This window comes from Pungitius pungitius, chromosome 12 (assembly GCF_949316345.1).
Source record: "Pungitius pungitius chromosome 12, fPunPun2.1, whole genome shotgun sequence".
NCBI classification, from domain to species: Eukaryota; Metazoa; Chordata; class Actinopteri; order Perciformes; family Gasterosteidae; genus Pungitius; species Pungitius pungitius.
The window spans coordinates 14,117,332-14,134,348 of record NC_084911.1 but is presented as its reverse complement, the minus strand read 5'-3'; the positions used below and the strand labels follow the sequence as shown (position 1 = coordinate 14,134,348).

At 40.8% G+C, this 17,017-nt stretch overlaps 65 non-coding genes across 65 annotated transcripts; all 65 read right to left on the bottom strand.

Annotated features, from left to right (window-relative positions):
- Positions 1–4,280: 4,280 nt before the first annotated feature.
- trnag-ccc (transfer RNA glycine (anticodon CCC)) lies at positions 4,281–4,351 on the bottom strand. The gene has a single exon. It is a non-coding gene; the product is annotated as a tRNA-Gly (tRNA).
- A 104-nt stretch (positions 4,352–4,455) lies between these two features.
- On the bottom strand, positions 4,456–4,526 carry trnag-ccc (transfer RNA glycine (anticodon CCC)). Its single transcript has one exon. It is a non-coding gene; the product is annotated as a tRNA-Gly (tRNA).
- A 283-nt stretch (positions 4,527–4,809) lies between these two features.
- Positions 4,810–4,880, bottom strand: trnag-gcc (transfer RNA glycine (anticodon GCC)). Its single transcript has one exon. It is a non-coding gene; the product is annotated as a tRNA-Gly (tRNA).
- Positions 4,881–4,986: 106 nt separating this feature from the next.
- Positions 4,987–5,057, bottom strand: trnag-ccc (transfer RNA glycine (anticodon CCC)). Its single transcript has one exon. It is a non-coding gene; the product is annotated as a tRNA-Gly (tRNA).
- Positions 5,058–5,163: 106 nt separating this feature from the next.
- Positions 5,164–5,234, bottom strand: trnag-ccc (transfer RNA glycine (anticodon CCC)). Its single transcript has one exon. It is a non-coding gene; the product is annotated as a tRNA-Gly (tRNA).
- Positions 5,235–5,340: 106 nt separating this feature from the next.
- Positions 5,341–5,411, bottom strand: trnag-gcc (transfer RNA glycine (anticodon GCC)). Its single transcript has one exon. It is a non-coding gene; the product is annotated as a tRNA-Gly (tRNA).
- A 106-nt stretch (positions 5,412–5,517) lies between these two features.
- trnag-gcc (transfer RNA glycine (anticodon GCC)) lies at positions 5,518–5,588 on the bottom strand. The gene has a single exon. It is a non-coding gene; the product is annotated as a tRNA-Gly (tRNA).
- Positions 5,589–5,694: 106 nt separating this feature from the next.
- On the bottom strand, positions 5,695–5,765 carry trnag-ccc (transfer RNA glycine (anticodon CCC)). Its single transcript has one exon. It is a non-coding gene; the product is annotated as a tRNA-Gly (tRNA).
- Positions 5,766–5,871: 106 nt separating this feature from the next.
- trnag-ccc (transfer RNA glycine (anticodon CCC)) lies at positions 5,872–5,942 on the bottom strand. The gene has a single exon. It is a non-coding gene; the product is annotated as a tRNA-Gly (tRNA).
- A 106-nt stretch (positions 5,943–6,048) lies between these two features.
- On the bottom strand, positions 6,049–6,119 carry trnag-ccc (transfer RNA glycine (anticodon CCC)). The gene has a single exon. It is a non-coding gene; the product is annotated as a tRNA-Gly (tRNA).
- Positions 6,120–6,225: 106 nt separating this feature from the next.
- Positions 6,226–6,296, bottom strand: trnag-gcc (transfer RNA glycine (anticodon GCC)). The gene has a single exon. It is a non-coding gene; the product is annotated as a tRNA-Gly (tRNA).
- A 106-nt stretch (positions 6,297–6,402) lies between these two features.
- On the bottom strand, positions 6,403–6,473 carry trnag-ccc (transfer RNA glycine (anticodon CCC)). Its single transcript has one exon. It is a non-coding gene; the product is annotated as a tRNA-Gly (tRNA).
- A 283-nt stretch (positions 6,474–6,756) lies between these two features.
- On the bottom strand, positions 6,757–6,827 carry trnag-ccc (transfer RNA glycine (anticodon CCC)). The gene has a single exon. It is a non-coding gene; the product is annotated as a tRNA-Gly (tRNA).
- Positions 6,828–6,933: 106 nt separating this feature from the next.
- Positions 6,934–7,004, bottom strand: trnag-ccc (transfer RNA glycine (anticodon CCC)). Its single transcript has one exon. It is a non-coding gene; the product is annotated as a tRNA-Gly (tRNA).
- Positions 7,005–7,110: 106 nt separating this feature from the next.
- Positions 7,111–7,181, bottom strand: trnag-ccc (transfer RNA glycine (anticodon CCC)). The gene has a single exon. It is a non-coding gene; the product is annotated as a tRNA-Gly (tRNA).
- Positions 7,182–7,287: 106 nt separating this feature from the next.
- Positions 7,288–7,358, bottom strand: trnag-gcc (transfer RNA glycine (anticodon GCC)). Its single transcript has one exon. It is a non-coding gene; the product is annotated as a tRNA-Gly (tRNA).
- A 106-nt stretch (positions 7,359–7,464) lies between these two features.
- Positions 7,465–7,535, bottom strand: trnag-ccc (transfer RNA glycine (anticodon CCC)). The gene has a single exon. It is a non-coding gene; the product is annotated as a tRNA-Gly (tRNA).
- A 106-nt stretch (positions 7,536–7,641) lies between these two features.
- trnag-ccc (transfer RNA glycine (anticodon CCC)) lies at positions 7,642–7,712 on the bottom strand. Its single transcript has one exon. It is a non-coding gene; the product is annotated as a tRNA-Gly (tRNA).
- Positions 7,713–7,995: 283 nt separating this feature from the next.
- On the bottom strand, positions 7,996–8,066 carry trnag-gcc (transfer RNA glycine (anticodon GCC)). Its single transcript has one exon. It is a non-coding gene; the product is annotated as a tRNA-Gly (tRNA).
- A 106-nt stretch (positions 8,067–8,172) lies between these two features.
- On the bottom strand, positions 8,173–8,243 carry trnag-gcc (transfer RNA glycine (anticodon GCC)). Its single transcript has one exon. It is a non-coding gene; the product is annotated as a tRNA-Gly (tRNA).
- Positions 8,244–8,349: 106 nt separating this feature from the next.
- On the bottom strand, positions 8,350–8,420 carry trnag-ccc (transfer RNA glycine (anticodon CCC)). The gene has a single exon. It is a non-coding gene; the product is annotated as a tRNA-Gly (tRNA).
- A 106-nt stretch (positions 8,421–8,526) lies between these two features.
- trnag-ccc (transfer RNA glycine (anticodon CCC)) lies at positions 8,527–8,597 on the bottom strand. The gene has a single exon. It is a non-coding gene; the product is annotated as a tRNA-Gly (tRNA).
- Positions 8,598–8,703: 106 nt separating this feature from the next.
- On the bottom strand, positions 8,704–8,774 carry trnag-ccc (transfer RNA glycine (anticodon CCC)). Its single transcript has one exon. It is a non-coding gene; the product is annotated as a tRNA-Gly (tRNA).
- A 106-nt stretch (positions 8,775–8,880) lies between these two features.
- Positions 8,881–8,951, bottom strand: trnag-gcc (transfer RNA glycine (anticodon GCC)). The gene has a single exon. It is a non-coding gene; the product is annotated as a tRNA-Gly (tRNA).
- Positions 8,952–9,057: 106 nt separating this feature from the next.
- trnag-ccc (transfer RNA glycine (anticodon CCC)) lies at positions 9,058–9,128 on the bottom strand. Its single transcript has one exon. It is a non-coding gene; the product is annotated as a tRNA-Gly (tRNA).
- Positions 9,129–9,411: 283 nt separating this feature from the next.
- On the bottom strand, positions 9,412–9,482 carry trnag-ccc (transfer RNA glycine (anticodon CCC)). The gene has a single exon. It is a non-coding gene; the product is annotated as a tRNA-Gly (tRNA).
- Positions 9,483–9,588: 106 nt separating this feature from the next.
- Positions 9,589–9,659, bottom strand: trnag-ccc (transfer RNA glycine (anticodon CCC)). Its single transcript has one exon. It is a non-coding gene; the product is annotated as a tRNA-Gly (tRNA).
- A 106-nt stretch (positions 9,660–9,765) lies between these two features.
- trnag-ccc (transfer RNA glycine (anticodon CCC)) lies at positions 9,766–9,836 on the bottom strand. Its single transcript has one exon. It is a non-coding gene; the product is annotated as a tRNA-Gly (tRNA).
- Positions 9,837–9,942: 106 nt separating this feature from the next.
- trnag-gcc (transfer RNA glycine (anticodon GCC)) lies at positions 9,943–10,013 on the bottom strand. The gene has a single exon. It is a non-coding gene; the product is annotated as a tRNA-Gly (tRNA).
- A 106-nt stretch (positions 10,014–10,119) lies between these two features.
- trnag-ccc (transfer RNA glycine (anticodon CCC)) lies at positions 10,120–10,190 on the bottom strand. The gene has a single exon. It is a non-coding gene; the product is annotated as a tRNA-Gly (tRNA).
- Positions 10,191–10,296: 106 nt separating this feature from the next.
- Positions 10,297–10,367, bottom strand: trnag-ccc (transfer RNA glycine (anticodon CCC)). Its single transcript has one exon. It is a non-coding gene; the product is annotated as a tRNA-Gly (tRNA).
- Positions 10,368–10,650: 283 nt separating this feature from the next.
- Positions 10,651–10,721, bottom strand: trnag-ccc (transfer RNA glycine (anticodon CCC)). The gene has a single exon. It is a non-coding gene; the product is annotated as a tRNA-Gly (tRNA).
- A 106-nt stretch (positions 10,722–10,827) lies between these two features.
- On the bottom strand, positions 10,828–10,898 carry trnag-ccc (transfer RNA glycine (anticodon CCC)). The gene has a single exon. It is a non-coding gene; the product is annotated as a tRNA-Gly (tRNA).
- Positions 10,899–11,004: 106 nt separating this feature from the next.
- Positions 11,005–11,075, bottom strand: trnag-gcc (transfer RNA glycine (anticodon GCC)). Its single transcript has one exon. It is a non-coding gene; the product is annotated as a tRNA-Gly (tRNA).
- A 106-nt stretch (positions 11,076–11,181) lies between these two features.
- Positions 11,182–11,252, bottom strand: trnag-ccc (transfer RNA glycine (anticodon CCC)). Its single transcript has one exon. It is a non-coding gene; the product is annotated as a tRNA-Gly (tRNA).
- Positions 11,253–11,358: 106 nt separating this feature from the next.
- Positions 11,359–11,429, bottom strand: trnag-ccc (transfer RNA glycine (anticodon CCC)). The gene has a single exon. It is a non-coding gene; the product is annotated as a tRNA-Gly (tRNA).
- A 106-nt stretch (positions 11,430–11,535) lies between these two features.
- Positions 11,536–11,606, bottom strand: trnag-gcc (transfer RNA glycine (anticodon GCC)). The gene has a single exon. It is a non-coding gene; the product is annotated as a tRNA-Gly (tRNA).
- A 106-nt stretch (positions 11,607–11,712) lies between these two features.
- trnag-ccc (transfer RNA glycine (anticodon CCC)) lies at positions 11,713–11,783 on the bottom strand. The gene has a single exon. It is a non-coding gene; the product is annotated as a tRNA-Gly (tRNA).
- Positions 11,784–11,889: 106 nt separating this feature from the next.
- Positions 11,890–11,960, bottom strand: trnag-ccc (transfer RNA glycine (anticodon CCC)). Its single transcript has one exon. It is a non-coding gene; the product is annotated as a tRNA-Gly (tRNA).
- Positions 11,961–12,066: 106 nt separating this feature from the next.
- trnag-ccc (transfer RNA glycine (anticodon CCC)) lies at positions 12,067–12,137 on the bottom strand. The gene has a single exon. It is a non-coding gene; the product is annotated as a tRNA-Gly (tRNA).
- Positions 12,138–12,243: 106 nt separating this feature from the next.
- Positions 12,244–12,314, bottom strand: trnag-gcc (transfer RNA glycine (anticodon GCC)). The gene has a single exon. It is a non-coding gene; the product is annotated as a tRNA-Gly (tRNA).
- Positions 12,315–12,420: 106 nt separating this feature from the next.
- Positions 12,421–12,491, bottom strand: trnag-gcc (transfer RNA glycine (anticodon GCC)). Its single transcript has one exon. It is a non-coding gene; the product is annotated as a tRNA-Gly (tRNA).
- A 106-nt stretch (positions 12,492–12,597) lies between these two features.
- Positions 12,598–12,668, bottom strand: trnag-ccc (transfer RNA glycine (anticodon CCC)). The gene has a single exon. It is a non-coding gene; the product is annotated as a tRNA-Gly (tRNA).
- Positions 12,669–12,774: 106 nt separating this feature from the next.
- Positions 12,775–12,845, bottom strand: trnag-ccc (transfer RNA glycine (anticodon CCC)). Its single transcript has one exon. It is a non-coding gene; the product is annotated as a tRNA-Gly (tRNA).
- A 106-nt stretch (positions 12,846–12,951) lies between these two features.
- Positions 12,952–13,022, bottom strand: trnag-ccc (transfer RNA glycine (anticodon CCC)). Its single transcript has one exon. It is a non-coding gene; the product is annotated as a tRNA-Gly (tRNA).
- Positions 13,023–13,128: 106 nt separating this feature from the next.
- trnag-gcc (transfer RNA glycine (anticodon GCC)) lies at positions 13,129–13,199 on the bottom strand. The gene has a single exon. It is a non-coding gene; the product is annotated as a tRNA-Gly (tRNA).
- Positions 13,200–13,305: 106 nt separating this feature from the next.
- trnag-ccc (transfer RNA glycine (anticodon CCC)) lies at positions 13,306–13,376 on the bottom strand. The gene has a single exon. It is a non-coding gene; the product is annotated as a tRNA-Gly (tRNA).
- Positions 13,377–13,482: 106 nt separating this feature from the next.
- trnag-ccc (transfer RNA glycine (anticodon CCC)) lies at positions 13,483–13,553 on the bottom strand. Its single transcript has one exon. It is a non-coding gene; the product is annotated as a tRNA-Gly (tRNA).
- A 106-nt stretch (positions 13,554–13,659) lies between these two features.
- Positions 13,660–13,730, bottom strand: trnag-gcc (transfer RNA glycine (anticodon GCC)). The gene has a single exon. It is a non-coding gene; the product is annotated as a tRNA-Gly (tRNA).
- A 106-nt stretch (positions 13,731–13,836) lies between these two features.
- Positions 13,837–13,907, bottom strand: trnag-ccc (transfer RNA glycine (anticodon CCC)). The gene has a single exon. It is a non-coding gene; the product is annotated as a tRNA-Gly (tRNA).
- Positions 13,908–14,190: 283 nt separating this feature from the next.
- Positions 14,191–14,261, bottom strand: trnag-ccc (transfer RNA glycine (anticodon CCC)). Its single transcript has one exon. It is a non-coding gene; the product is annotated as a tRNA-Gly (tRNA).
- Positions 14,262–14,367: 106 nt separating this feature from the next.
- trnag-ccc (transfer RNA glycine (anticodon CCC)) lies at positions 14,368–14,438 on the bottom strand. The gene has a single exon. It is a non-coding gene; the product is annotated as a tRNA-Gly (tRNA).
- Positions 14,439–14,544: 106 nt separating this feature from the next.
- Positions 14,545–14,615, bottom strand: trnag-ccc (transfer RNA glycine (anticodon CCC)). Its single transcript has one exon. It is a non-coding gene; the product is annotated as a tRNA-Gly (tRNA).
- A 106-nt stretch (positions 14,616–14,721) lies between these two features.
- Positions 14,722–14,792, bottom strand: trnag-ccc (transfer RNA glycine (anticodon CCC)). The gene has a single exon. It is a non-coding gene; the product is annotated as a tRNA-Gly (tRNA).
- Positions 14,793–14,898: 106 nt separating this feature from the next.
- On the bottom strand, positions 14,899–14,969 carry trnag-ccc (transfer RNA glycine (anticodon CCC)). The gene has a single exon. It is a non-coding gene; the product is annotated as a tRNA-Gly (tRNA).
- A 106-nt stretch (positions 14,970–15,075) lies between these two features.
- On the bottom strand, positions 15,076–15,146 carry trnag-gcc (transfer RNA glycine (anticodon GCC)). Its single transcript has one exon. It is a non-coding gene; the product is annotated as a tRNA-Gly (tRNA).
- A 106-nt stretch (positions 15,147–15,252) lies between these two features.
- Positions 15,253–15,323, bottom strand: trnag-ccc (transfer RNA glycine (anticodon CCC)). The gene has a single exon. It is a non-coding gene; the product is annotated as a tRNA-Gly (tRNA).
- A 283-nt stretch (positions 15,324–15,606) lies between these two features.
- Positions 15,607–15,677, bottom strand: trnag-ccc (transfer RNA glycine (anticodon CCC)). Its single transcript has one exon. It is a non-coding gene; the product is annotated as a tRNA-Gly (tRNA).
- A 106-nt stretch (positions 15,678–15,783) lies between these two features.
- trnag-ccc (transfer RNA glycine (anticodon CCC)) lies at positions 15,784–15,854 on the bottom strand. The gene has a single exon. It is a non-coding gene; the product is annotated as a tRNA-Gly (tRNA).
- A 106-nt stretch (positions 15,855–15,960) lies between these two features.
- trnag-ccc (transfer RNA glycine (anticodon CCC)) lies at positions 15,961–16,031 on the bottom strand. The gene has a single exon. It is a non-coding gene; the product is annotated as a tRNA-Gly (tRNA).
- A 106-nt stretch (positions 16,032–16,137) lies between these two features.
- trnag-gcc (transfer RNA glycine (anticodon GCC)) lies at positions 16,138–16,208 on the bottom strand. Its single transcript has one exon. It is a non-coding gene; the product is annotated as a tRNA-Gly (tRNA).
- A 106-nt stretch (positions 16,209–16,314) lies between these two features.
- trnag-ccc (transfer RNA glycine (anticodon CCC)) lies at positions 16,315–16,385 on the bottom strand. Its single transcript has one exon. It is a non-coding gene; the product is annotated as a tRNA-Gly (tRNA).
- Positions 16,386–16,491: 106 nt separating this feature from the next.
- Positions 16,492–16,562, bottom strand: trnag-ccc (transfer RNA glycine (anticodon CCC)). Its single transcript has one exon. It is a non-coding gene; the product is annotated as a tRNA-Gly (tRNA).
- Positions 16,563–16,668: 106 nt separating this feature from the next.
- trnag-ccc (transfer RNA glycine (anticodon CCC)) lies at positions 16,669–16,739 on the bottom strand. Its single transcript has one exon. It is a non-coding gene; the product is annotated as a tRNA-Gly (tRNA).
- A 106-nt stretch (positions 16,740–16,845) lies between these two features.
- trnag-gcc (transfer RNA glycine (anticodon GCC)) lies at positions 16,846–16,916 on the bottom strand. The gene has a single exon. It is a non-coding gene; the product is annotated as a tRNA-Gly (tRNA).
- Between the last annotated feature and the right edge of the window lie 101 nt (positions 16,917–17,017).

Genomic DNA, 17,017 nt, shown 5'->3' with positions numbered 1-17,017 from the left:
CGAGGTGGTGCCCAGTAAATAATGTGGGCTTCGTTGATCACTGGAAAACGTTTTGGGGAGTGCCTGGTCTGATTAGGAGGGACGGCATCCATCCAACTTTGGATGGAGCTCAACTCATTTCTAAGAACCTGACCCAGTTTCTTAATGGACTTAATCCATGACCCAGAGTTCAGACCAGGAAGCAGAGTCGCAGTCTTACACACTTCTCTGCGCTTCATTCCGAGCAGTCACTCAGCGTAATTAACTCTATAGAAACTGTTTCTGCCCCACGGACACCGTTATTTAAGTTAAAGGTAAACAACCGAGGAGTTATATTTAATAACTTAATCAAAGTTAAATGTAACAATACAACTGTGCAACAAACTAGGAGAATTAAAGGGGGTCTTTTGAATATTAGATCTCTGTGCTCTAAAGCTGTTTTAGTAAATGAACTAATATCTGACAACCATGTTGATATTTTCTGTCTTACTGAAACATGGCTATCGGATGGGGAGTACTTTAGCTTAAATGAAGCGACTCCTCCAAGTCATGTTAATACTCATATCCCCCGAGGCACAGGCCGAGGGGGTGGAGTGGCAGCTATTTATGACTCCTGCCTTTTAATAAACCTTAAACCTAAACTGGATTATAACTCATTTGAAAGTCTGACTTTCAGTCTTTCACAACCAACCTGGAAAATAATCCAGCCGGTTCTCTTTGTAATAGTGTACAGGGCCCCAGGTCCTTATTCTGAATTTTTATGTGAATTTTCACAGTTCTTAATGAGTTTGGTCCTTAAAACGGACAAGGTAATTATAGTGGGTGACTTTAACATTCATGTGGATGTCGATAACGACAGCCTTGGTACTTCATTTCTCTCTTTGCTGGAATCAATTGGTTTCTGTCAGACTGTAAACAAACCAACTCATTGTTTTAACCACACCCTCGACTTGGTTCTTGTGTATGGTATTGTGATAGAACACTTAACAATCTTTCCACAGAACCCTCTCCTGTCCGACCATTGTCTGATAACCTTTGAATTTCTACTGCCAGAATCTCCTCCTCCTGCCAAGGGTTTCTACAGTCGATGTTTATCGGACACCGCTGTAGCCTCATTTAAAGAAACCATTCCCTCTGCTCTAAGTTCAGTGTCCTGTCTCAAGATATCAGAAGACTCCTGTGAAAACTTCAGTCCGTCACAAATCGACCATCTTGTCGATACTGCCACAGGCTCTTTGAGAATGGCGCTGGACGGTATTGCTCCCCTCAAAAGAAGAATGGCAACAAGAAGGAAGTTCGCGCCTTGGTATAACTCTCAAACCCGGAACCTAAAGCAAACTGTGCGGAAACTTGAGCGGTTATGGCGTTCCACCAAATCAGAAGGATCTAGGCTAACTTGGCAAGACAGCGTTAAAACATATAAGAAGGCTCTCCGTAACGCAAGAGCATCTTATTACTCATCATTAATCGAGAAAAATAAAAACAACTCCAGGTTTCTCTTCAGCACTGTAGCCAGACTGACAGAGAGTCACAGCGCTGTCGAGCCGTGTATTCCTGTGGACCTCAGTAGTAACGACTTTATGAACTTCTTCAATAATAAGATTCTGACTATCAAAGAGAAAATTGATGGTCTACTACCCCCAACCGGAGCCAACCCGTCCGCGGATGTAGGATCCTTGGACGCAGCCGTGGGCCCTGATACCTACTTGGATGGTTTCTCTTCCATCAACCTTGATCAACTGACTTCTACAATTTTGAAATCCAACTCTTCCACTTGTCTCCTGGATCCGATTCCAACTAAGCTGCTTAAGGAAGTTTTTCCGTTAATTAGCACATCCCTACTGGATATTATGAATCTGTCTTTGTTGACAGGACATGTACCACAGTCCTTCAAGGTAGCTGTAATTAAACCTCTTCTGAAGAAACCTACCCTAGCTCCAGAGGTGTTGGCTAACTACAGACCCATCTCTAATCTTCCCTTCCTCGCTAAGATCCTGGAGAAATCTGTCGCGAATCAATTATGTGACTTTCTACAAAACAATGCTTTGTTCGAGGATTTCCAGTCAGGATTTCGAATGCATCACAGCACAGAAACGGCACTGGTGAAAATTACAAATGATCTTCTACTTGCATCGGACCAAGGACTTGTATCTTTTCTTGTATTGCTGGACCTCAGTGCTGCATTTGACACCATCGATCACCGTATCCTGCTGCAGAGACTGGAACACTTGATTGGCATCAAAGGAACTGCACTCAGCTGGTTTAAATCTTATTTATCGGATCGATCCCAGTTTGTGTTTGTGAACGGTGAATCATCGAGGACCACGAATGTTGGTCACGGAGTCCCACAAGGTTCTGTGCTTGGACCGATTCTATTTACCCTGTACATGCTTCCTTTGGGCGACGTTATCAGAAAACACCGCATAAACTTCCATTGTTATGCAGACGATACTCAACTGTATCTATCGATCAAGCCAGAAGACACCAACCAACTTGTTAGACTTCAGGACTGTCTTGGAGACATCAAAACCTGGATGACCTGCAACTTCCTGATGTTAAACTCGGAAAAAACGGAAGTTATCATGATAGGCCCAGAGCGCCTTCGAAGTCAGCTGTCACGTGATACAGTCTCTATGGATGGAATTGCTCTGGTATCCAACAGCACCGTCAGAAATCTTGGAGTTCTCTTCGACCAGGATATGTCCTTTAACTCTCATATAAAGAAGACTTCAAGGACTGCCTTTTTTCATCTACGGAATATATCAAAAATCAGGAACTTCCTGTCTCAAAGTGATGCAGAAAAACTAGTTCATGCATTTGTTACTTCTAGACTGGATTACTGTAATTCTTTGTTATCAGGCTGCTCTTGTAAATCGCTTAAACCTCTCCAACTGATTCAGAATGCTGCAGCACGTGTATTAACAAGAACTAAGAAATGGGATCATATAACTCCTGTATTAACTTCTCTGCACTGGCTTCCTGTTAAATCAAGAATAGAATTTAAGGTACTTCTCCTCACCTACAAGGCACTTGCTGGTGAGGCACCGTCTTATCTTAAAGAGCTTGTTACACCGTATTGTCCTACAAGGCATCTACGCTCCATAGATGCTGGGCTACTTGTGGTTCCTAGAGTTTTAAAAAGTAGGATGGGGGCCAGAGCCTTCAGTTATCAAGCTCCTCTTTTGTGGAACCAGCTTCCACTTTCAGTCCGGGGGGCAGACTCGGTCAGTTCATTTAAGATAAAGCTTAAAACGTTCCTCTTTGATATTGCTTATAGTTAGGGCTGGCTCAGGTTAGCCTGGACCAGCCCTTAGTTAAGCTGCTCTAGGCTTAGACTGCCGGGGGACTTCTTAGGACACACCGAGCCCCTCTCTCACTCTCACTCTCTCCTCCCACAATCATCCATGCTTTATTAATGTACATCACTAATTAAGCTTCTTTCCGGGAGTTTTTTGTGCTTTCTCGCCTAGCAGGTCTCCGTGGATCATAGTTTCGTGCGGACCCCGGTTCTAACTCCTGGCTCATGGCTCTGCTGACACCTGCTGCTGCCATCATCATTACTTTAAATATGATTCATATTACTGTCATCAAAAACCAACATCTTTCTGCTCTCCCTCCCCACAGAAGCCTCTGTGGATGGTGGTTCGATCTGATGGAGGTTGTCCCTGCAGTGGTCCTGCCGTACACCTCTTCTGCTACTTGCAATTACTTGTATCATTTCAGTTAGAGAAATTGAATGTATTGTACATCTTTTACATTGTTGATTCTGTACACATGACATCCATTGCAGTCTGTCCATCCCGGGAGAGGGATCCCTCCTCTGACGTTCTCCCTAAGGTTTCTTCCCTTTTTTCCCCATTGAAGGGTTTTTTTCATATTTTGGGGAGTTTTTCCTGTGCCGATGTGAGGGTTTCGGGACAGAGGATGTTGCATGTGTACAGACTGTAAAGCCCTCTGAGGCAAATTTGTAATTTGCGATTTTGGGCTATACAAAATAAAATGAATTGAATTGAATTGCTGATACAGAAAAATATAGGGCAAGATATTTCAAAATAGCCGCCTATGGACACGATGAACAAATAAAAAAGTCTGAAAAGGACATTTTATTGAAGCGAAAGTTATTCTGCACTGGCTGGGAATCGAGCCAGATCTCTCGCTTGGCAAGCGAGAAGTCTACCATTGAACCACCAATGCTTAAACGACAAAATTTAGGGCAAGAGATTTCAAAAGGGCCGCCTATGGACATGATGAACAATTAAAAAACTGTAAAAAGGACAATTTTATTGACGCGAAAGTTATTCTGCACTAGCTGGGAATCGGACCCAGATCTCTCGCATGGGAAGCGAGAATTCTACCATTGAACCACCAATGCTTATACGACAAAATATAGGTCGAGATTTCAAAATGGCCGCATATGGACGTGATGAACAAATAAAAAACTCTTAAAAGGACATTTTATTGAAGCGAAAGTTATTCTGCACTGGCTGGGAATCGGACCCAGATCTCTCGCATGGGAAGCGAGAATTCTACCATTGAACCACCAATGCTTATACGACAAAATATAGGTCAAGAGATTTCAAAATGGCCGCATATGGACGTGATGAACAAATAAAAAACTCTTAAAAGGACATTTTATTGAAGCTAAAGTTATTCTGCACTGGCTGGGAATCGGACAAAGATCTCTCGCATGGGAAGCGAGTATTCTACCATTGATCCACCAATGCTTATACGACAAAATATAGGTCAAGAGATTTCAAAATAGCCGCCTATGGACACGATGAACAAATAAAAAACTCTGAAAAGGACATTTTATTGAAGCAAAAGTTATTCTGCACTGGCTGGGAATCGGACCCAGATCTCTCGCATGGCAAGCGAGAATTCTACCATTGAACCACCAATGCGTATACGACAAAATATAGGTCAAGAGATTTCAAAATGGCCGCATATGGACGTGATGAACAAATAAAAAACTCTTAAAAGGACATTTTATTGAAGCGAAAGTTATTCTGCACTGGCTGGGAATCGGACCCAGATCTCTCGCATGGGAAGCGAGAATTCTACCATTGAACCACCAATGCTGATACAGAAAAATATAGGGCAAGAGATTTCAAAATAGCCGCCTATGGACACGATGAACAAATAAAAAATTCTGAAAAGGTAATTTTATTGAAGCAACAGTTATTCTGCACTAGCTGGGAATCGGACCCAGATCTCTCGCATGGGAAGCGAGAATTCTACCATTGAACCACCAATGCTGATACAGAAAAATATAGGGCAAAAGATTTCAAAATAGCCGCCTATGGACACGATGAACAAATAAAAAATTCTGAAAAGGTAATTTTATTGAAGCAACAGTTATTCTGCACTGGCTGGGAATCGGACCCAGATCTCTCGCATGGCAAGCGAGAATTCTACCATTGAACCACCAATGCGTATACGACAAAATATAGGTCAAGAGATTTCAAAATGGCCGCATATGGACGTGATGAACCAATAAAAAACTCTTAAAAGGACATTTTATTGAAGCGAAAGTTATTCTGCACTGGCTGGGAATCGGACCCAGATCTCTCGCATGGCAAGCGAGAATTCTACCATTGAACCACCAATGCGTATACGACAAAATATAGGTCAAGAGATTTCAAAATGGCCGCATATGGACGTGATGAACAAATAAAAAACTCTTAAAAGGACATTTTATTGAAGCGAAAGTTATTCTGCACTGGCTGGGAATCGGACCCAGATCTCTCGCATGGGAAGCGAGAATTCTACCATTGAACCACCAATGCTGATACAGAAAAATATAGGGCAAGAGATTTCAAAATAGCCGCCTATGGACACGATGAACAAATAAAAAACTCTGAAAAGGACATTTTATTGAAGCAACAGTTATTCTGCACTGGCTGGGAATCGGACCCAGATCTCTCGCATGGGAAGCAAGAATTCTACCATTGAACCACCAATGCTGATACAGAAAAATATAGGGCAAGAGATTTCAAAATAGCCGCCTATGGACACGATGAACAAATAAAAAATTCTGAAAAGGTAATTTTATTGAAGCAACAGTTATTCTGCACTAGCTGGGAATCGGACCCAGATCTCTCGCATGGGAAGCGAGAATTCTACCATTGAACCACCAATGCTGATACAGAAAAATATAGGGCAAAAGATTTCAAAATAGCCGCCTATGGACACGATGAACAAATAAAAAATTCTGAAAAGGTAATTTTATTGAAGCAACAGTTATTCTGCACTGGCTGGGAATCGGACCCAGATCTCTCGCATGGCAAGCGAGAATTCTACCATTGAACCACCAATGCTTTTACGACAAAATATAGGTCAAGAGATTTCAAAATGGCCGCATATGGACACGATGAACAAATAAAAAACTCTTAAAAGGACATTTTATTGAAGCAACAGTTATTCTGCACTGGCTGGGAATCGGACCCAGTTCTCTCGCATGGGAAGCGAGAATTCTACCATTGAACCACCAATGCTGATACAGAAAAATATAGGGCAAGAGATTTCAAAATAGCCGCCTATGGACACGATGAACAAATAAAAAAGTCTGAAAAGGACATTTTATTGAAGCGAAAGTTATTCTGCACTGGCTGGGAATCGAGCCAGATCTCTCGCTTGGCAAGCGAGAAGTCTACCATTGAACCACCAATGCTTAAACGACAAAATTTAGGGCAAGAGATTTCAAAAGGGCCGCCTATGGACATGATGAACAATTAAAAAACTGTAAAAAGGACAATTTTATTGACGCGAAAGTTATTCTGCACTGGCTGGGAATCGGACCCAGTTCTCTCGCATGGGAAGCGAGTATTCTACCATTGAACCACCAATGCTTATACGACAAAATATAGGTCAAGAGATTTCAAAATGGCCGCATATGGACGTGATGAACAAATAAAAAACTCTTAAAAGGACATTTTATTGAAGCTAAAGTTATTCTGCACTGGCTGGGAATCGGACACAGATCTCTCGCATGGGAAGCGAGTATTCTACCATTGAACCACCAATGCTTATACGACAAAATATAGGTCAAGAGATTTCAAAATGGCTGCATATGGACGTGATGAACAAATAAAAAACTCTTAAAAGGACATTTTATTGAAGCAACAGTTATTCTGCACTGGCTGGGAATCGGACCCAGATCTCTCGCATGGGAAGCGAGAATTCTACCATTGAACCACCAATGCTGATACAGAAAAATATAGGGCAAAAGATTTCAAAATAGCCGCCTATGGACACGATGAACAAATAAAAAATTCTGAAAAGGTCATTTTATTGAAGCAACAGTTATTCTGCACTGGCTGGGAATCGGACCCAGATCTCTCGCATGGCAAGCGAGAATTCTACCATTGAACCACCAATGCTTATACGACAAAATATAGGTCAAGAGATTTCAAAATGGCCGCATATGGACGTGATGAACAAATAAAAAACTCTTAAAAGGACATTTTATTGAAGCTAAAGTTATTCTGCACTGGCTGGGAATCGGACCCAGATCTCTCGCATGGGAAGCAAGAATTCTACCATTGAACCACCAATGCTGATACAGAAAAATATAGGGCAAGAGATTTCAAAATAGCCGCCAATGGACACGATGAACAAATAAAAAAGTCTGAAAAGGTCATTTTATTGAAGCAACAGTTATTCTGCACTAGCTGGGAATCGGACCCAGATCTCTCGCATGGGAAGCGAGAATTCTACCATTGAACCACCAATGCTGATACAGAAAAATATAGGGCAAAAGATTTCAAAATAGCCGCCTATGGACACGATGAACAAATAAAAAATTCTGAAAAGGTAATTTTATTGAAGCAACAGTTATTCTGCACTGGCTGGGAATCGGACCCAGATCTCTCGCATGGCAAGCAAGAATTCTACCATTGAACCACCAATGCTTATACGACAAAATATAGGTCAAGAGATTTCAAAATAGCCGCCTATGGACACGATGAACAAATAAAAAACTCTGAAAAGGACATTTTATTGAAGCAACAGTTATTCTGCACTGGCTGGGAATCGGACCCAGATCTCTCGCATGGCAAGCGAGAATTCTACCATTGAACCACCAATGCGTATACGACAAAATATAGGTCAAGAGATTTCAAAATGGCCGCATATGGACGTGATGAACCAATAAAAAACTCTTAAAAGGACATTTTATTGAAGCGAAAGTTATTCTGCACTGGCTGGGAATCGGACCCAGATCTCTCGCATGGCAAGCGAGAATTCTACCATTGAACCACCAATGCGTATACGACAAAATATAGGTCAAGAGATTTCAAAATGGCCGCATATGGACGTGATGAACAAATAAAAAACTCTTAAAAGGACATTTTATTGAAGCGAAAGTTATTCTGCACTGGCTGGGAATCGGACCCAGATCTCTCGCATGGGAAGCGAGAATTCTACCATTGAACCACCAATGCTGATACAGAAAAATATAGGGCAAGAGATTTCAAAATAGCCGCCTATGGACACGATGAACAAATAAAAAACTCTGAAAAGGACATTTTATTGAAGCAACAGTTATTCTGCACTGGCTGGGAATCGGACCCAGATCTCTCGCATGGGAAGCAAGAATTCTACCATTGAACCACCAATGCTGATACAGAAAAATATAGGGCAAGAGATTTCAAAATAGCCGCCTATGGACACGATGAACAAATAAAAAATTCTGAAAAGGTAATTTTATTGAAGCAACAGTTATTCTGCACTAGCTGGGAATCGGACCCAGATCTCTCGCATGGGAAGCGAGAATTCTACCATTGAACCACCAATGCTGATACAGAAAAATATAGGGCAAAAGATTTCAAAATAGCCGCCTATGGACACGATGAACAAATAAAAAATTCTGAAAAGGTAATTTTATTGAAGCAACAGTTATTCTGCACTGGCTGGGAATCGGACCCAGATCTCTCGCATGGCAAGCGAGAATTCTACCATTGAACCACCAATGCTTTTACGACAAAATATAGGTCAAGAGATTTCAAAATGGCCGCATATGGACACGATGAACAAATAAAAAACTCTTAAAAGGACATTTTATTGAAGCAACAGTTATTCTGCACTGGCTGGGAATCGGACCCAGTTCTCTCGCATGGGAAGCGAGAATTCTACCATTGAACCACCAATGCTGATACAGAAAAATATAGGGCAAGAGATTTCAAAATAGCCGCCTATGGACACGATGAACAAATAAAAAAGTCTGAAAAGGACATTTTATTGAAGCGAAAGTTATTCTGCACTGGCTGGGAATCGAGCCAGATCTCTCGCTTGGCAAGCGAGAAGTCTACCATTGAACCACCAATGCTTAAACGACAAAATTTAGGGCAAGAGATTTCAAAAGGGCCGCCTATGGACATGATGAACAATTAAAAAACTGTAAAAAGGACAATTTTATTGACGCGAAAGTTATTCTGCACTGGCTGGGAATCGGACCCAGTTCTCTCGCATGGGAAGCGAGTATTCTACCATTGAACCACCAATGCTTATACGACAAAATATAGGTCAAGAGATTTCAAAATGGCCGCATATGGACGTGATGAACAAATAAAAAACTCTTAAAAGGACATTTTATTGAAGCTAAAGTTATTCTGCACTGGCTGGGAATCGGACACAGATCTCTCGCATGGGAAGCGAGTATTCTACCATTGAACCACCAATGCTTATACGACAAAATATAGGTCAAGAGATTTCAAAATGGCTGCATATGGACGTGATGAACAAATAAAAAACTCTTAAAAGGACATTTTATTGAAGCAACAGTTATTCTGCACTGGCTGGGAATCGGACCCAGATCTCTCGCATGGGAAGCGAGAATTCTACCATTGAACCACCAATGCTGATACAGAAAAATATAGGGCAAAAGATTTCAAAATAGCCGCCTATGGACACGATGAACAAATAAAAAATTCTGAAAAGGTCATTTTATTGAAGCAACAGTTATTCTGCACTGGCTGGGAATCGGACCCAGATCTCTCGCATGGCAAGCGAGAATTCTACCATTGAACCACCAATGCTTATACGACAAAATATAGGTCAAGAGATTTCAAAATGGCCGCATATGGACGTGATGAACAAATAAAAAACTCTTAAAAGGACATTTTATTGAAGCTAAAGTTATTCTGCACTGGCTGGGAATCGGACCCAGATCTCTCGCATGGGAAGCAAGAATTCTACCATTGAACCACCAATGCTGATACAGAAAAATATAGGGCAAGAGATTTCAAAATAGCCGCCAATGGACACGATGAACAAATAAAAAAGTCTGAAAAGGTCATTTTATTGAAGCAACAGTTATTCTGCACTAGCTGGGAATCGGACCCAGATCTCTCGCATGGGAAGCGAGAATTCTACCATTGAACCACCAATGCTGATACAGAAAAATATAGGGCAAAAGATTTCAAAATAGCCGCCTATGGACACGATGAACAAATAAAAAATTCTGAAAAGGTAATTTTATTGAAGCAACAGTTATTCTGCACTGGCTGGGAATCGGACCCAGATCTCTCGCATGGCAAGCAAGAATTCTACCATTGAACCACCAATGCTTATACGACAAAATATAGGTCAAGAGATTTCAAAATAGCCGCCTATGGACACGATGAACAAATAAAAAACTCTGAAAAGGACATTTTATTGAAGCAACAGTTATTCTGCACTAGCTGGGAATCGGACCCAGATCTCTCGCATGGGAAGCGAGTATTCTACCATTGAACCACCAATGCTTATACGACAAAATATAGGGCAAAAGATTTCAAAATAGCCGCCTATGGACACGATGAACAAATAAAAAATTCTGAAAAGGTAATTTTATTGAAGCAACAGTTATTCTGCACTAGCTGGTAATCGGACCCAGATCTCTCGCATGGGAAGCGAGAATTCTACCATTGAACCACCAATGCTGATACAGAAAAATATAGGGCAAAAGATTTCAAAATAGCCGCCTATGGACACGATGAACAAATAAAAAATTCTGAAAAGGTAATTTTATTGAAGCAACAGTTATTCTGCACTGGCTGGGAATCGGACCCAGATCTCTCGCATGGCAAGCGAGAATTCTACCATTGAACCACCAATGCTTATACGACAAAATATAGGTCAAGAGATTTCAAAATGGCTGCATATGGACGTGATGAACAAATAAAAAACTCTTAAAAGGACATTTTATTGAAGCAACAGTTATTCTGCACTGGCTGGGAATCGGACCCAGATCTCTCGCATGGGAAGCGAGAATTCTACCATTGAACCACCAATGCTGATACAGAAAAATATAGGGCAAGAGATTTCAAAATAGCCGCCTATGGACACGATGAACAAATAAAAAATTCTGAAAAGGTAATTTTATTGAAGCAACAGTTATTCTGCACTAGCTGGGAATCGGACCCAGATCTCTCGCATGGGAAGCGAGAATTCTACCATTGAACCACCAATGCTGATACAGAAAAATATAGGGCAAAAGATTTCAAAATAGCCGCCTATGGACACGATGAACAAATAAAAAATTCTGAAAAGGTAATTTTATTGAAGCAACAGTTATTCTGCACTGGCTGGGAATCGGACCCAGATCTCTCGCATGGCAAGCGAGAATTCTACCATTGAACCACCAATGCTTATACGACAAAATATAGGTCAAGAGATTTCAAAATGGCTGCATATGGACGTGATGAACAAATAAAAAACTCTTAAAAGGACATTTTATTGAAGCAACAGTTATTCTGCACTGGCTGGGAATCGGACCCAGATCTCTCGCATGGGAAGCGAGAATTCTACCATTGAACCACCAATGCTGATACAGAAAAATATAGGGCAAGAGATTTCAAAATAGCCGCCTATGGACACGATGAACAAATAAAAAATTCTGAAAAGGTAATTTTATTGAAGCAACAGTTATTCTGCACTAGCTGGGAATCGGACCCAGATCTCTCGCATGGGAAGCGAGAATTCTACCATTGAACCACCAATGCTGATACAGAAAAATATAGGGCAAAAGATTTCAAAATAGCCGCCTATGGACACGATGAACAAATAAAAAATTCTGAAAAGGTAATTTTATTGAAGCAACAGTTATTCTGCACTAGCTGGGAATCGGACCCAGATCTCTCGCATGGGAAGCGAGAATTCTACCATTGAACCACCAATGCTGATACAGAAAAATATAGGGCAAAAGATTTCAAAATAGCCGCCTATGGACACGATGAACAAATAAAAAATTCTGAAAAGGTAATTTTATTGAAGCAACACTTATTCTGCACTGGCTGGGAATCGGACCCAGATCTCTCGCATGGCAAGCGAGAATTCTACCATTGAACCACCAATGCGTATACGACAAAATATAGGTCAAGAGATTTCAAAATGGCCGCATATGGACGTGATGAACCAATAAAAAACTCTTAAAAGGACATTTTATTGAAGCGAAAGTTATTCTGCACTGGCTGGGAATCGGACCCAGATCTCTCGCATGGCAAGCGAGAATTCTACCATTGAACCACCAATGCGTATACGACAAAATATAGGTCAAGAGATTTCAAAATGGCCGCATATGGACGTGATGAACAAATAAAAAACTCTTAAAAGGACATTTTATTGAAGCGAAAGTTATTCTGCACTGGCTGGGAATCGGACCCAGATCTCTCGCATGGGAAGCGAGAATTCTACCATTGAACCACCAATGCTGATACAGAAAAATATAGGGCAAGAGATTTCAAAATAGCCGCCTATGGACACGATGAACAAATAAAAAACTCTGAAAAGGACATTTTATTGAAGCAACAGTTATTCTGCACTGGCTGGGAATCGGACCCAGATCTCTCGCATGGGAAGCAAGAATTCTACCATTGAACCACCAATGCTGATACAGAAAAATATAGGGCAAGAGATTTCAAAATAGCCGCCTATGGACACGATGAACAAATAAAAAATTCTGAAAAGGTAATTTTATTGAAGCAACAGTTATTCTGCACTAGCTGGGAATCGGACCCAGATCTCTCGCATGGGAAGCGAGAATTCTACCATTGAACCACCAATGCTGATACAGAAAAATATAGGGCAAAAGATTTCAAAATAGCCGCCTATGGACACGATGAACAAATAAAAAATTCTGAAAAGGTAATTTTATTGAAGCAACAGTTATTCTGCACTGGCTGGGAATCGGACCCAGATCTCTCGCATGGCAAGCGAGAATTCTACCATTGAACCACCAATGCGTATACGACAAAATATAGGTCAAGAGATTTCAAAATGGCCGCATATGGACGTGATGAACCAATAAAAAACTCTTAAAAGGACATTTTATTGAAGCGAAAGTTATTCTGCACTGGCTGGGAATCGGACCCAGATCTCTCGCATGGGAAGCGAGAATTCTACCATTGAACCACCAATGCTGATACAGAAAAATATAGGGCAAGAGATTTCAAAATAGCCGCCTATGGACACGATGAACAAATAAAAAATTCTGAAAAGGTAATTTTATTGAAGCAACAGTTATTCTGCACTAGCTGGGAATCGGACCCAGATCTCTCGCATGGGAAGCGAGAATTCTACCATTGAACCACCAAAGCTGATACAGAAAAATATAGGGCAAAAGATTTCAAAATAGCCGCCTATGGACACGATGAACAAATAAAAAATTCTGAAAAGGTAATTTTATTGAAGCAACAGTTATTCTGCACTGGCTGGGAATCGGACCCAGATCTCTCGCATGGCAAGCGAGAATTCTACCATTGAACCACCAATGCTTTTACGACAAAATATAGGTCAAGAGATTTCAAAATGGCCGCATATGGACACGATGAACAAATAAAAAACTCTTAAAAGGACATTTTATTGAAGCAACAGTTATTCTGCACTGGCTGGGAATCGGACCCAGTTCTCTCGCATGGGAAGCGAGAATTCTACCATTGAACCACCAATGCTGATACAGAAAAATATAGGGCAAGAGATTTCAAAATAGCCGCCTATGGACACGATGAACAAATAAAAAAGTCTGAAAAGGACATTTTATTGAAGCGAAAGTTATTCTGCACTGGCTGGGAATCGAGCCAGATCTCTCGCTTGGCAAGCGAGAAGTCTACCATTGAACCACCAATGCTTAAACGACAAAATTTAGGGCAAGAGATTTCAAAAGGGCCGCCTATGGACATGATGAACAATTAAAAAACTGTAAAAAGGACAATTTTATTGACGCGAAAGTTATTCTGCACTGGCTGGGAATCGGACCCAGTTCTCTCGCATGGGAAGCGAGTATTCTACCATTGAACCACCAATGCTTATACGACAAAATATAGGTCAAGAGATTTCAAAATGGCCGCATATGGACGTGATGAACAAATAAAAAACTCTTAAAAGGACATTTTATTGAAGCTAAAGTTATTCTGCACTGGCTGGGAATCGGACACAGATCTCTCGCATGGGAAGCGAGTATTCTACCATTGAACCACCAATGCTTATACGACAAAATATAGGTCAAGAGATTTCAAAATGGCTGCATATGGACGTGATGAACAAATAAAAAACTCTTAAAAGGACATTTTATTGAAGCAACAGTTATTCTGCACTGGCTGGGAATCGGACCCAGATCTCTCGCATGGGAAGCGAGAATTCTACCATTGAACCACCAATGCTGATAGAGAAAAATATAGGGCAAAAGATTTCAAAATAGCCGCCTATGGACACGATGAACAAATAAAAAATTCTGAAAAGGTAATTTTATTGAAGCAACAGTTATTCTGCACTAGCTGGGAATCGGACCCAGATCTCTCGCATGGGAAGCGAGAATTCTACCATTGAACCACCAAAGCTGATACAGAAAAATATAGGGCAAAAGATTTCAAAATAGCCGCCTATGGACACGATGAACAAATAAAAAATTCTGAAAAGGTAATTTTATTGAAGCAACAGTTATTCTGCACTAGCTGGGAATCGGACCCAGATCTCTCGCATGGGAAGCGAGAATTCTACCATTGAACCACCAAAGCTGATACAGAAAAATATAGGGCAAAAGATTTCAAAATAGCCGCCTATGGACACGATGAACAAATAAAAAATTCTGAAAAGGTAATTTTATTGAAGCAACAGTTATTCTGCACTGGCTGGGAATCGGACCCAGATCTCTCGCATGGCAAGCGAGAATTCTACCATTGAACCACCAATGCTTTTACGACAAAATATAGGTCAAGAGATTTCAAAATGGCCGCATATGGACACGATGAACAAATAAAAAACTCTTAAAAGGACATTTTATTGAAGCAACAGTTATTCTGCACTGGCTGGGAATCGGACCCAGTTCTCTCGCATGGGAAGCGAGAATTCTACCATTGAACCACCAATGCTGATACAGAAAAATATAGGGCAAGAGATTTCAAAATAGCCGCCTATGGACACGATGAACAAATAAAAAAGTCTGAAAAGGACATTTTATTGAAGCGAAAGTTATTCTGCACTGGCTGGGAATCGAGCCAGATCTCTCGCTTGGCAAGCGAGAAGTCTACCATTGAACCACCAATGCTTAAACGACAAAATTTAGGGCAAGAGATTTCAAAAGGGCCGCCTATGGACATGATGAACAATTAAAAAACTGTAAAAAGGACAATTTTATTGACGCGAAAGTTATTCTGCACTGGCTGGGAATCGGACCCAGTTCTCTCGCATGGGAAGCGAGTATTCTACCATTGAACCACCAATGCTTATACGACAAAATATAGGTCAAGAGATTTCAAAATGGCCGCATATGGACGTGATGAACAAATAAAAAACTCTTAAAAGGACATTTTATTGAAGCTAAAGTTATTCTGCACTGGCTGGGAATCGGACACAGATCTCTCGCATGGGAAGCGAGTATTCTACCATTGAACCACCAATGCTTATACGACAAAATATAGGTCAAGAGATTTCAAAATGGCTGCATATGGACGTGATGAACAAATAAAAAACTCTTAAAAGGACATTTTATTGAAGCAACAGTTATTCTGCACTGGCTGGGAATCGGACCCAGATCTCTCGCATGGGAAGCGAGAATTCTACCATTGAACCACCAATGCTGATAGAGAAAAATATAGGGCAAAAGATTTCAAAATAGCCGCCTATGGACACGATGAACAAATAAAAAATTCTGAAAAGGTCATTTTATTGAAGCAACAGTTATTCTGCACTGGCTGGGAATCGGACCCAGATCTCTCGCATGGCAAGCGAGAATTCTACCATTGAACCACCAATGCTTATACGACAAAATATAGGTCAAGAGATTTCAAAATGGCCGCATATGGACGTGATGAACCAATAAAAAACTCTTAAAAGGACATTTTATTGAAGCGAAAGTTATTCTGCACTGGCTGGGAATCGGACCCAGATCTCTCGCATGGGAAGCGAGAATTCTACCATTGAACCACCAATGCTGATACAGAAAAATATAGGGCAAGAGATTTCAAAATAGCCGCCTATGGACACGATGAACAAATAAAAAACTCTGAAAAGGACATTTTATTGAAGCAACAGTTATTCTGCACTGGCTGGGAATCGGACCCAGATCTCTCGCATGGGAAGCAAGAATTCTACCATTGAACCACCAATGCTGATACAGAAAAATATAGGGCAAGAGATTTCAAAATAGCCGCCTATGGACACGATGAACAAATAAAAAATTCTGAAAAGGTAATTTTATTGAAGCAACAGTTATTCTGCACTAGCTGGGAATCGGACCCAGATCTCTCGCATGGGAAGCGAGAATTCTACCATTGAACCACCAATGCTGATACAGAAAAATATAGGGCAAAAGATTTCAAAATAGCCGCCTATGGACACGATGAACAAATAAAAAATTCTGAAAAGGTAATTTTATTGAAGCAACAGTTATTCTGCACTGGCTGGGAATCGGACCCAGATCTCTCGCATGGCAAGCGAGAATTCTACCATTGAACCACCAATGCTTTTACGACAAAATATAGGTCAAGAGATTTCAAAATGGCCGCATATGGACACGATGAACAAATAAAAAACTCTTAAAAGGACATTTTATTGAAGCAACAGT